Below are 14,050 nucleotides of genomic sequence, written 5' to 3'. Positions count from 1 at the left end.
ATGGGCGGGGGGCAGGCGGGAGTGCCGGGTGGGCATGGCTGGAGAGTGGGAGTGCCGGATGAAGTGCCCCAGCCACTTATAGGAGCACCATGGCCACCTCCCGGTCAGCATCATCAGCTATGGGAGACCCCCTCCCTGGTTAGTGAGATTGGCCACGGCGGGGGGACACCCCCCCAGTTGCTGATTGGCCGCTGGGGGGGCACATGCCCCCCCGACTAAGGTAGCACCGGTTGCCCATGCTGGCACATACCATTGGCTTTTCTCTTCACCAGCTGCACTGTAACAGCTGTGGGGAGGTCCCAATGGGAATTAATGCTGCTGTAGTTGAGCCCTCCAGCCAGAGATCCATGGGGTCTAGCAAATCAGACAGCAGCTGTTTCCTGTTTCTGTTGCTCCATCTGTGTCCTCACCCAAATAATTTCCATGGCACTTGATCTCTGTGGAGTTCAGGTGAAGGAGCTTCCTTGCTTCTGCTCCATCCATCAGATTTTGTGCCCTGCAGTGGAAGGGAACATGGACGCTACTTAACCTATGTCACTACTGAAGAGCCCAGTCCTGCCATCCTTTCCATGAGCTTCCTCAGTTTTTCCTCAACTGATGCAGGATGGGTGAAGGGAGAGACAGATCTGCATCAACCCTCAAAAAACTTGTAAGAGACTTGTCTGCAGAACTCACCTGGGCAGCAACGTAGCCTTTGCAGTTCTTCTTGCAGAGTTGAGAGGAGAACAGAAAGTGCTCAGTTATGGAGGGAATAGTTGGGGTAGCAGTTCAGAATGGTTCTCATTTCACCCAGACAGGCCTGCCCTCTTTTGTCATCTCTATTTCTGAAACATGGAAAGAACTTCTTGTTTTGTGCAACATTTCTGCAGTGCTTCCTTCCCCTTCTGTGGAGGGAAAAGGTGAGCAGCAAAGGCCTCATGAAAACTGAACCTGCAGGAAGAAGCACCAGAGATGTGGATGGTTAATGGGAAGCACTATCCCACCACTTCATAAAGGTCTAATAAGCCCTGCCCTTGCTATGGAGTTTATAAGACTTGGATGAATAACCTTTCAAATATTTCCTATACACTAAATTTGCTGTAAAAGACCCAAACAAAGGGTGTGGCCTCCCAGAAGACAGGAGTCTGGGAATCAGTTTTGATGGTAGGCGGCATGCTCCCTTCAGTGATGCTCTGTGATGCACCATCTGCCAGAGGCGTTATAACTGGTCTTGGGGGTCTGGTGCCTTTCATGCTGTAGGTGGAAAGGCCTTCCAGAGGCTTCTGCAGCACAGTGCAAGGGTCAGTTTTAGTCAGTGCTAGAGTTTCTATAGGAAGCAGCACTTCAAATAGGGTGGCCATTATAGAGGACAGTCCCATTTTCTGCTACTCTGTCCTCTGTTGATATAAAACCCGATGACTTTCTCTCTTCAAGATAAAAATAGAGGACATAAAGGCATCTGGTTACATGTCTATAGAGGACACAGGACAACTGGACTGGCCTCTATGATGGCCACCCTACCCTCAAATGAAGGGGACGTGTCCAGGGTCAGTGTAGACCAGTGGTGCTTAACCTCCTCCAGCCCAAAGACTGGATTCAGTCTGTGGGCTTCCCACAAGGCCTGAAAATTTGGCACTGGGGTAGCAGTGGTAGCATTAATTTCCAGGGCTTCTGGAGCTGGTTTGTAGCCAGATCCTTCACGTGGGGCTTGATCAGTGTGCCAGATCGCACCCATGGAATGACCCCACCCGCTGACCCAACACTGGATTCAGCCCACGGATTGGCCCCTTATCCTTCCCCTGGCCCGCAGGGCTGGAAGGTTGGGAACCCTTTCCTGGAAGATTGCATACTGCCAAGATGAGAGATCTTGTTCTGGTGACATTTCCAGCCCAATCACTAAGTCAAAGAGGGGAAGGGCAAGTTTGAATAAGTACCGAAACTATTCAACACTGCTTCAATTAAAACTTTCTGAGGTTTTCTCACGTTGACTGTTCGGGCCACTGTGGTCCTGTTAAACAGGACTCCCCTTTCCCTGCTCCTGCTGGAAAATCTTTGTAGTCTTTCCCCACACCCCCCCACCCCAGCATCTCTCCTGCACACTCCTCGCTTCTATGTCCCCCTGCCCCCCCAGCATCTCTCCTGCACACTCCTCGCTTCTATGTCCCCCCGCCCCCCAGCATCTCTCCAGGCACACTCCTCACTTCTGTGTCCTGGGCTTGTGCTGAATGTGTCCCAAAGGATATTCCAGGCGCCTGAAGTAAATTCTTTCTTATTTCCCTATAGGCTGCAGCTACAGCATAATGTCCCCGATTGCTGCATTTCACTCAGTGTAATGACTTCAAGGGCACCATTTTCAATTTCCACTATAGAGCCAAAATTAATACTAAGTTTATGCAGCATTAGAGCAAGGCAGAGCATTAAGTGTCCACAAAGAGTGTGCATATTTCAACATAATGTAATGGGCCCTAGAAACAAACACAGCTAAAAATACCAGCTGTAAATTTCAATGATGCCTGCCTGAGCTGCAGCACCAATAATAATGTCTCTATTGTTAATATTTATGCGTGCCTTAATATCACACTGAGATGACCGTTTCATTAACACAAGGAGAGCAACAGTATGAAACACAGTGCACCCAGGACTATGTGATTATTGCATGCCCGATGGTGATGTAAGGCATACAGATGTAGGGGCCTGTCAGCATTGTCATTATAAAACCTGCTCTGAAAAGGTTAAGAGTGGGATTTTCAGAAGTGCTTAAGTCTGTATGTAGTGCAAAGCAGAACCATGCTAAGACAGGCTGCCAGCGTGCTGAGGTATACCACATCCACCCACCTTGCCCCAGTTCCTGAACCAGAAGTAGTGTAATTCCAGTTGCGTGGTAGTGTGCACATGCCATTCAGTTCTGCTGAGGGGCAGGGCCTATTAGTCCTCTATGCTACAGGCTACCCAACTCTGGTCCGGGAGGTAGTGCATACAGAGTGACCATGTCTCGGTGGCATGTCTTCTTTTGCCCCTGAGACATATGCTAGGTGCCTTAGGACTGCAAGTCTCACTTTCAAAATGGACTTAGGATCTTTCATTTCTCAGTGGTTCATAGACTTCTGGAGTGTGTAAGTCATTTCTGAAAATGGGGCATAGCTCCTAATTCCTTTAGGCACTGTTGAAAACCCTTCCTTTTAATAGCAGCGGGCAGACCTGATTTGAGAAAATAAGACCTAAATTATGCAGCTATGGGACCAGATTTGGCTTGATCAATACAGGCCCCCTCTGGGCAACTGTTTGGGGCCCCAAAGAGAGCGCTGTAAAGGGTTGTCCTTCCACGGAGCATGGGCTGTGCTCCTCAAGGGCCAGAGTGGGAGCAGAGGTCACGATTCGACCCATTCCTGCCCATGTCCTGACAGGGGGGAGCAGTCCCTGCACTTCCCCAGTAACATGCCCGCATCTGTGCTGATGCTCATATGAGCTGCACAAGGGAGGGAAAGTCCTTGTGCCCCCTCTCCCATGTGTCTGAACAGGGGCCGGCCATGCCTGGGCCCCTCAGGGCAGGTTCAACATGCTGAACTCAGCTTTGGAAACAACTTCTCTTGGGGAGCAGCGAGGAGATCTTTTTCTAGTGTGGGTGGCTGGAGCCTGCTCTGGTTATTAGAAATATATTGGGACATCCTTCTTTGAAGATGTGACAATAGTGCACTGTGTGGGACCTGGGTGAAACCCCTGCCCCGCTGAAGTCAATGACAAATTTTTAATTGACTTCAAATACCACCCGGACGTCACCCTATGGGAATACCCGGCTCCACAAGACATTCGAGGGTATTCCAACACCCAGTCTCATGCTCTCTGGCTTAACTAACCCGACGGGTACCTAGCATTTGTTTCTCCTCCGCAACACAAAGATCCATCATGCTTGTGCCTTGTCCATGCTGTTTGCTACAGTTTGCTCTTTGGTGCTTTGTGTTTTCTGTTTTCAAATGCCTACTCTCATGGGGTTTCTACCATTTTCCTTAGGAAACTATCCTATGCTCTTCTTGAAGCTAGGAAGTCATTCCTGTTAGGAAAGATTTCCAGTGGTTTGGTTTACATTGGTTTTTGCTCTTTTCTTCCCTTCTTTGCTGGGCCCCTCTAACCCTCCCTGAACAATTCCTCTTTCAGCACAATGCCTGGTAAAGATGGGACCTGGACAATGAAATCCAGATCTGGCTTGCTGAATATCCAAGGGGCATGAGGCTCTTGGCTTTTTACTCAGTGAGGAAGTCCGTTTGTATTATCCTCAGATAATAGGCCCACCTAACAACGGATAAACACATGCATCCCTGAAGAAGTAAATTGGGAGGAGAGGGAGAGAAAGGAGGAAAGTCTGTCGAAACATCAGGTTATAATCAGTTGCCCCTGTCTAGAACAATACATCTCCTAGGGCATATCCTGTCTGGGACCCCATTAGATTCAGATTTCCGAGGACTAGAAGGAGTAGAAGATGCTACGTGTATGAAACGCAAAAGGTACACAATCCATTAATTATCGTGAAGACTCTGTGATACAGTCGAACAAGAGCTAATGGAGCACGCGAAACCTGTGGAAAATGTTAGCAAAAGCTGTCAGGATGTTTGTCTTACAAGCTGATCTGGATGATCTCATACCTTCCAACGTTTCAGCGAGAGAAACAAATGCAAGGTACGTGTCGGGTTAGTTAAACAAGCCAGAGAGCAGGAGGCTGGGTGTTGGAGTACCCTTGAATGGCTCGCGGTCGCTCAAGAAAGAAGTCAGGTGGAAGAGGGGAGGTTTGAAGAGCGGGCAGATGAGGGGAGCCTCGGTAGTGGGGGTCACAGGGGATCCAGTACGTTTATGAATGTAGCTGGCTCTGGCCCTGAAAAATAACTGGGCTGTGTGTGATGTACGCCTAAAACTGTCTCTCTCTCTGCTGAAAGACGCTAAACAATATATAATTTGCTTTTACAAAACTCTCCAGGATCTGAAGAGGGGATGAAAACAGAAGGGCATTTTTCCTCCTTCCACACCAAAGCTGTGCTATGCAACCAGCAACGAGGAAAACAACAAACAATGAGACAAAGGCCACGAGATGCAAGCACATGGCGAGGCAGAGCCATGCCAAGACGTCAGGGCCAAGTTGCAGGAGTCTCTGTAGGGGAAAGGGTGACTTCCTCCAAGGGAATTCTCTTGTGACCGTTCTTAATGCGCACACCCCTCCTCCATATTACGACCCTGGTAGCTCATGCACAAGGGAATAAGCAAACACAAACAGGATCCAATAACCGTAACTTAATAATGTCACGGGTAGAGGTCGGCTTGCTTTCCTTTTATTTAGAAGAGACCTCCCCTGCTGTATCGCAGAGCTGCCCTGACTTCTCATTCATGCTGAAGATGACTGTGAACTGTGCTTAAACAGCATTGCTGGCACAGGCTGCTTTCAGAAGCAGGAAACCACTCCCTTTATCCTTGTTTGATCTCTCTCAGTGCAAAGTATATGCAGTGTCCTTGTCAGGCAGTGAAAACCCTTGCTATAAGAAAAGAAATATTAAGAAACAGACAAGGAGACTTTTACTGTCCAAACTCCATTTTCTGTACAGACAGGGAACAGAGGGACAGGAGAAGGTTGTCCAGAAAATCTTGCAAGTCCTAGAGCATGAAGGATCTGCTTTTTTCTTGGATTTGCTGTGTCCCAGATTTTATTTGACCCAGCACATCTCTCTTTTTAAAAAACAAAACAAAAACAGAAACGTAAAACCACCATTTTATGAAAAGAGAAAGTATAAAGGAGTTACCTCCTTTGAATGGCTGGGATACAAAAGACAAGTGAAGGGATACCAGAATGATGTAAAGTGGTTGTGGCCCAGTTTAACAAAGTGGTGTTTTAACGGGATCTATTTGGCTTTTTTTAGACAGCAGCTTGTTTTTATATAGGGCTCCATATCATTATTGCCACAAGATATATTCAAGGTGTGCTGACCCTGAGGTTCAGCATGGTATACATCCAGAATAACTTGTCGAAGTCAGTCATTTTCTGTAACAAATGCACCATTTCTGGTCTCATTTCCACCAGTGCAAATCCAAAATAACTTAATTGAAGCTAATACAATCACTCCCAATTTTTGGAGACCTTTTTGCTTGACAAGGTATGTCTTCTGTGTTTATGCTGAATTCCATATGTTAAAGTTACTTTTTCATTCTGGATTTCACTTTCAGAACACCAAAAGGATTTTTAGACCCCTTTGCATCGCTAGAGTTGGGTAGAAGCTCTGTCCTGTAAATGAAAATCACATCGGAAAGCATGAATGCCACATGCCCCTGGAGGCTGGGGGGCACGGTGACCGCCCTCAGGTGGGGGCATAGTGGCGGGGACGTGGCGGTGGTGAGCGGAGAGCTCCCACAGGCGGCTACAGCAGAGGCGGTGGAAGGGGGCGAGGTGGCGAGTGCAGACTGACGGTCGGTGACCACCCACTGATGCCGCCGGCAGCGTCGGCAGCGCTTTTTGCAGGGGATGCACCGCCAAGCTCAGGGGTTGCACGTGCACCCCCTACTCATCACCAGTGTTGCAAAGTAATTTGGTTTTGTCTTTAAAAAACATACCTGACCAGGCAGCCCTGGTAAGGATTAAAAATGAGACATTAAAGATGCCTAATGAGTCCAGGTGTCTGTTTCCTTTGATTTCCTTCTGGGAGGCAGACATTTAACTCCCTTGACGCTGAGAAAGTCCCACTCTCAGTGATTAATTTAAGGTTGCCTGCTGAAAACATGTACATAATGTTGAATTTAGGCGCGTCTTTGACAGCCACTGTCTATTCCCAGCCATGGTTGTTTAAACTAGCTCTGAAAAACACTTCAGGTTTAACATTAAATGTTGTGAAAAGCAGAGAGGATCTGCTATGACTTTCAGCATCACTGTTGTTAGCATGTTTTGAAGTCTTTTATACTCTTCAATACAAAAAAAAATCAACCTGGAATCTTGTTCCCTTCGGGTTCAGCCAGGTAGATTTAGTACAGCAACTTTGTTTGTACTAAGGAGCACAAACTCCAGAGAGAGCTGCCTGCTCCCAGCAGGCCCATCAATTCCTCCCGATTAGCTGACTAGAAGGTAATACGAGAAACACCCCCCGAGACAGGGGATGAGCACGCTGCCTCCTTATTGCCCCTGCCCAGCTCCCGCCTGCCTGACACTATGCAGAGCTGACACTCAGATCTTGATGTGACTAGACTGGCACAATGGTGCCAGCTGCATTCTGGGGCGAACTGCCATTGCACTATTACATCTCACAGACCCAGAGTGCAAACACAAGCACCTAAGCTGTAGATTATCCTCCAGTGCTTCCAAAACTCTTATAAAAGTCCAAAGGCTTTACTTCCTCAGCAAGGCAAGATTATAGCAGTAGCAAACCTATTTACTGTATATAGCAGCATTCAAACTGACACCAAGCTTTTTGCAGCCTGAATTTTATGTATCGTGCTATTTGGCTCTCCTCCAAAGTGGCTGCTGCTTTCTCAGAGTGCTTGGGCTTCGTCTTCCCTTCCCCGTGGCCAGGAAGCAGTGTTTGAGATAGCAATGTTGCAGCTTCCCCACCCCCCGAAATGTGTTACCCACATGCACGCAGAAACGCTGCTTGTTTCCCTCAAAGAATGAATGAACAGTCATCGCTCGCTGACCACTGTCCCATCCTGCACAGGCCACGTGACAGAGTGCAAAGACCTAAGCACCAGTATGCAGCTTTTAATGTGGTTACTGAAGCATAGTCCAGCATTAGAAATAGAGAGCCAGAACTTGAGCTGGTGTAAACGAACTTCACTGAAATTTATAACTGCCAAGGATCAGATCCATAAAAGATTATGTGCTGGCATGCAGTCAGAGATCTACAATAGGCTCAACGGTTGCATTCAAGTGGGTTTGAGTCTCTTGCCTCTTTCAGAGGTATAAGAGTGATGCATACCACAGTATGGACAGAGACCATGACTCCATGATTTTTGAGTCATTGTGTCAATGACATAAATAATGAGGAGCTCATTAAAATGCATGAAGGTATTACTGTTTTTTTATTGAGGTAGAGCATGGATATCTGCAGAAGTGGCAGGTGCAAGTCAAGGAGGGAGACCCACCAGTGTGGGTGCCATAAGCATCCAAGTCAGACAAGATAGTGACAAGAAGAGGTGACCATGCAACAAAGCTGAGTAACTTGTGCTAGTCTTCAGTATTGTCTGAGGAGCTGTGTGGTTTGTGGGTCAGAAAGAATATGGTGCCAACCTGCCTCTCCAGCAGGGGAATGGGAGCAGTCCAAGGGAATATGGCAGGTTTTGGAAAAATACCACATTAACTTTGGGAAACATTTGAGGGGAGACAAAGAAGCTGTGAAGACCCAAGGCAACACCGAGGGCCAGAGGAGCACTGAGCTAGCTGCCAAGCAGAGGTTGGGAAAACCTCAGTAGACTGGACTGAAGCCGTGGAAGCTTGAACCAATTCAAGAAGCAGGGGCAAGTGCTGTGATCTGAAAGTACTTCCACAGGTCTTGGGTTACTTGGGTGTGCTAAATCAACACTGTTAAACAAAGGAGTTGGCTTGTACACAGATTGGTTTATGAGATGTGAGATAATCAGGAAGGATATACCCATGCATACTGCTTTGCTCCATACATTTCATTTGATGGCCTCACAGCTGTCTCATTTCAGTCAGTAGAGGGGACATGTCCACTAGGTACTCTCTGTAACACACACAGGTTATTCAACTGGGGAAAGCCTAAATACTCTCCCATAAACCCTTCTAGTTACCTCTAATAAGGAACACTAATACACATGATTTTTCACTCTCTTCTGATGTTTCGTTTCTCCGACTTCAATTACTCTGAAGTTACACTGTTGTAACTGAAGGGAGATCTTGACTTTGTGTGCCTTTCTGGGAACATATAGCCTGCACATTTATAGGGTGTCCAGAAGAGGTTTCATAATTTCCTGTCTTCCATAAACTCCTTCCTCAGCAGTAGTTCAGTAAGTGCACATATTCCATTGCTACATGGTGTTATTTGATAAGATAGCAGGAATGAAGCTATTTTCTGATTTTCAGATACTATAGTTTATCTCCCTTGCTAGTTTTCATGACAGTTTAAAAAGTTCCTACAAAGCCACTCAGTTTCCCTATTAGTACTCAGATGGCAGGGGACCGATAAAACATGTCAATATTGCTAACCAGCAAAAAAAAGTTTGAGTCCTTGAGTTGTCAACTGGAGTCTCTTATGCTTTCTTCAGGCAATTCTCTGAATCACAAAATAAATTGAGCAGTCCTGTCTGACCTGATCAGAAAATGGGAGAAATTAAACGTTTTTGTGAAAAATCAAAAGCTAAACATCTCTGGCTAAAAACTGAAAAGTTCCAGCTAAATCTGAAGTTTGTGGTCAATTCTTTTTTTTTTTTTTCATTTTGGAAGATAATCTGGAAATTTACCAGTGGTTGGTTCCCGGGAGTTTTAATTTAGTGCTTCACACCCCCGTTTCTCCATTAAGACCATATCTCCAGTGGTATACCATGATCTCCCTTTCTGCTCAGATTCCTTAAGCATCATAGGAGTTCCTCCTGCCTGTACTGCATTATGGAAAATTAGGTCTGATCGGTGACATGTTTATTCTCTCTTGTAGGAGAGGAAGATGACACCTGAATTACACTGCAATGATGCACAGCAGTGGCATTTCTGAATCAACATTTTTTTGTCGTCAGCCTCGTCCATGCTTATTATTTTAACAAAAGTCTACATTTTCTAAAGGAAGCAGGAAATTTTCATGAAAAAAGAAATCTGGTAGCTAAAAGAAAATTTCCATTGAAAAGTAACTTTGACAGAAAAACTTGATCCCCCTTAGAGCATGCATATACTGCATATATAATGATACAAATAGCTTCTGGTCCTCTGAAAATGTCCCAAATCAGCAAAGTTCTTCCATCTTTTTAGTGCTGTTAAAATTCAGACCACAGATTTTCTCTCTCTTCTTTTTCTCTGATGACAGTTAAACCTGTCAGCAGTTATAACTGGTGTCCTGTAATCTTCATAACCAATGCAAAATATGTTCTCTTCCGTTATGATGGGTTGTGAGATAGAAAGATAAAAAAAGTAAAGACTTACTAGAGTGGGATGCCCATTTACTTCACAGTCTTTACTTTTTCCGGGCACCTTTGCCTCACAGAAAAATCACAAACAGCAATCAGCAAACAAGTAAGACGTAGTTAATCTGGTTTCTTCCCAGACCCTGAGAGGGTGACTCCAGCATTGTGCTGCTTCCTCAGCATGGCAGTCTCCCTATCTCTGGAGTGAGCTCGCTGGCTCAGCCTCTAGCCTTGCAGTCTTTCCTCCCCCAAACTTTCCAGTCTTTTTCCAGACCCTGGGAGAGTCCCTGGCTCGGTATTGCAGCCACAAGCCAAATAGCCCTCTCCCTTTATCTCTACCCTGCCCCCTCCCACCATTCCCTCCCATGTCCCTTCCCTGGGAGACTTTAACTTCCTCTGGACTTTAACAATTGGCCCAGCCATCATCTGTATCAGCTGGCTTGGTCCTCCTAGGCAGGTGTGCAATCTTGTCTTGTTGTTTGCAGCGGGGCTGCTGCTTCTGCTACATTCAGTCTGCTCTAGCCTGCTCCACTAACAAAAGATCGAAATACCCCAATGGGTGCACGTGCTAGTTATCAATTTGCTAAGCTAACAGAATTTTCTCCGCTTCTCCGCTCTGCAAGTAAAATAAAGTTGGTCAGTTACAAGGTGAACAAATTGGTTACAGGCACCAAGCACAAGTGATAAGTATATTTACAAGAATTGGAAGAACATGGGAAAAGGCTAGGTCTGTCCTTACATATCATACTTTGGTTATATGGGCCACATAAGTATCATCTTAGATGAAGAGAGGGCAACAACATTCATTCACAGCACTGGACCTCTGTGGGTCCCTTTGATGTCATTGGCATTTGGGGAAAGCTTCATGTAGCCTGGGTCATCAAATGTAGAAATACAATACAGAACAGAGTGATAAAGAACACAACCATGGAACACCAATATCAAGGGGATGATCCTTCTTTCATTATAATAATTGGAAACTTTCCTATTGACTCTAATAGGACTTGATCCAGCCAAATGAATGTTGTTCATTTCTCTCCAATACCAACCCTGATGCTTGACAGGTTCATTTTAAATAGCCTGGAATCATCTGTATTGTGGATTGAAAGCTCATGGTCTGCGGTTGCACTGCCCAGACTTCAATGATTCACGTGATAGGGAAGACTGAGTTCACAGTATAAACAATGCATTTATTTTCAGCAAATTGGGCCCTGGTTCTTGTTACCCATTTTTGTAGTTCTTATTTTAAAGTTTCCTCTTTTTAGTTTTAAGTCCTAAGTTTTTGTAGGCCATATACAAATGCGGATTTGTCACTTCTGTAGCAAACAGATTATTTTAGTCTCCAGAGTTTTCAAGCTGGCATCAATCATAACCAAAAAAAATTACTCCAAAGTAATGCCAAAGCTGATGGAAAATTGTTGGCAACTTTGTGTACAGTAATAGGAACATGTGGTTAATTTAGTGCCCCTAGCACTAATTCTAACTGCCTGGATTGAGTGAATACTGTTATTGGTATCGATAAGTAATGTACAATTTGTAAATATGCTTGTGTGTTCACTGGAGTTGGGGTATCAGGCAAGGTCATGGTAGGTTACTCAGCACCCCATGGCCATGACATCAGAATATCCATTTGTGAAGTTTCATTTTGCTGTCAGATGAATCCTTTGGACCTAGGAAATTGAGAAGAGGAAAAAGAGTCGAGTGATCTTGTGGACTGGGAAGAATGTGTTGAGAGTCTGGCATAATGCATGATTGTTGTTGCAAACAGCAGAAGGGTAGCTTAGTTCTGTCACATCCTATTTGGCTCATGAAGAGAGATAACTGTCCATTTTAAGCCTGGGACCGGATTTATTATGTGTAGTCTAGTTTTGGGTCTTCATAGATTGAGGTGTTGAACAGGAATAGCATGTGTGGTGTGGGCAGCATGTCAATCCAGTGTTGGCTAGAATACAGGTGTACACAATAATATTGCTTTTAGAGAGCACATGAACACCCCTTTTCAGGATATTTCTAAACCTGGTCCACAACTGACTCCTGGTAAACAATGCCATATGTTTAAAAAAAAAAATCCTCCTACTGTATCTAGGCACAGTGCAGTGATAGACAGCTCTAGGTTGGCATTTCTGTATATCCATATATAATACACTTCTAGACACAGTATATGGCCTTTGTCTGTAGAATTAAAAATACAGTACGCTATTTTTATATAGTGTTCCTGGACACTGAACTCCGATACAAGAACAACTTTTAACTGGGTACCTTGTACTTGTGACTAATGCAGTACGTAGAAAACTTCCGGAAATACTCTCTCTCTCAGTAAATATTCTTGGGTCCCAAGATACGGCATTTTTTAAAGTATCACAGATGCAAAAACAATCCGTATGCCTTGAAAGCTCTTTAAACTGATTTTCTGTTTCATGGAAACACTGACTCAGGGCCAAATGGTTGATTATATCAGATGATGTAACAAGGAGTTAGAAGGCTTAGGAGAGAATTACAATACTGTGCAATTAGGGCAACACATTGTGCCTGTGTGAAGTGATAGAGGGGACTTAATATTTATTATAAAGCTTTAATTCTTTTGTATCTATATGCTTTTCACCCATAAAATATTACAGGCATGGTTGAAATGAGGGGATTAGATGTGAATCATGACTTCAGCTATGGAACTGAACTTGCAATCATGTCCTTTTAGGTTTACTGAGGAGAGGCTGCAAAGTCACCATGTATGGGGTATGGGAAAACTGCATTCAAATAAATGGGGTTTTCCTAGGGATGACGGCCCCGCTCATCAGAACTATCTGCTAACAGCACTCACTGTACATGGATCACTGAAAAGGAAAGTGTGGCCAAGAGAACATCAGCATTGGTAGATGGCACAATAGTGCCTCTGATAGCAGTTGGCTTATAGCAAAAACTGATCAACAGCACACCTGCTTCCCTGACTTGATATAAATACAGGCCACCACCCATGCTAGTTGATGACAAAACCAAAAAGTACTGGGATATCCAACCATCACACACCACAATGTGCTGAAAAAACCAACTGGATAAGAAGACCAGGACAGTACTACTCATTGTCTTGCTAGATGACAATGTGCAGTATATTATTTGGAGAAAAACTAAGACCTGGTCACATACATGAAGGTAATCTGCTGTCTCAAGATGACCGTGGTATCAGCAGTGCTGTCTGTCAATGGAGCTGTATTAAAGTTGACTACACAGGCCTTAAGAACAGGAGCAAACCGTGCCACTCATTCAGAAAGTTGCTTTTCTATGGATGGTTGGTATTGCCTGTGAGCAGGCAAGCACTTCCATGTTCTGTATATGCAGTGACATACGGTATCTCATCCTATTCTCATATACAAACTGAGCAGCTGTGACACAGGTGGGTCAGGTGGGTGGCAAATTGGCTTACGGGTCACACCCAGAGAGTGGTGGTGGACAGGTAGGTATTGACCTGGAAAGGTGTGGGCAGTAGGGTCCCCCAAGGCTTGGTCCTTGGACCTGTGCTATTCAATGTCTTCATCAGCAACTTGGATGAGGGCATACAGAGCACTCTATCCAAATTCATGGATGACATGAAATTATGGGGTAAAGTAAACACACTAGTGGGAAGGGATTGAATCTGGGTGGACCTGGACAGGTTGGAAAGGTGCAGTTCAACAACAACAAGTGCAAAGTGCTGCATGTAGGGAGAAGGAATCACCATCCACCTATGGGTTAGGGGGTGACCTTCTCAGCAGCACAGCAGCAGAAAGGCATCTCGGAGTCATAGTTGACTCCAAGATGAATATAAGCCATCAATGTGACGAAGTAATCAGTAAAGCTAACTGCACTCTATCATGCATTAGCAGGTGCATCATGAACAGGTCCAGGGAGGTGATACTTCCTGTCTATTGGTCATGCTGCAGTTGGAGTACTGTGTCCAGTTCTGGGCACCGTACTTCAAGAGGGATGTGGACAACCTTGAAAGGGTCCA

This window comes from Gavialis gangeticus, unplaced genomic scaffold (assembly GCF_001723915.1).
Source record: "Gavialis gangeticus isolate Ggan-Ray unplaced genomic scaffold, GavGan_comp1, whole genome shotgun sequence".
Classification (NCBI taxonomy): Eukaryota; Metazoa; Chordata; order Crocodylia; family Gavialidae; genus Gavialis; species Gavialis gangeticus.
This window is presented reverse-complemented; position numbering follows the sequence as displayed.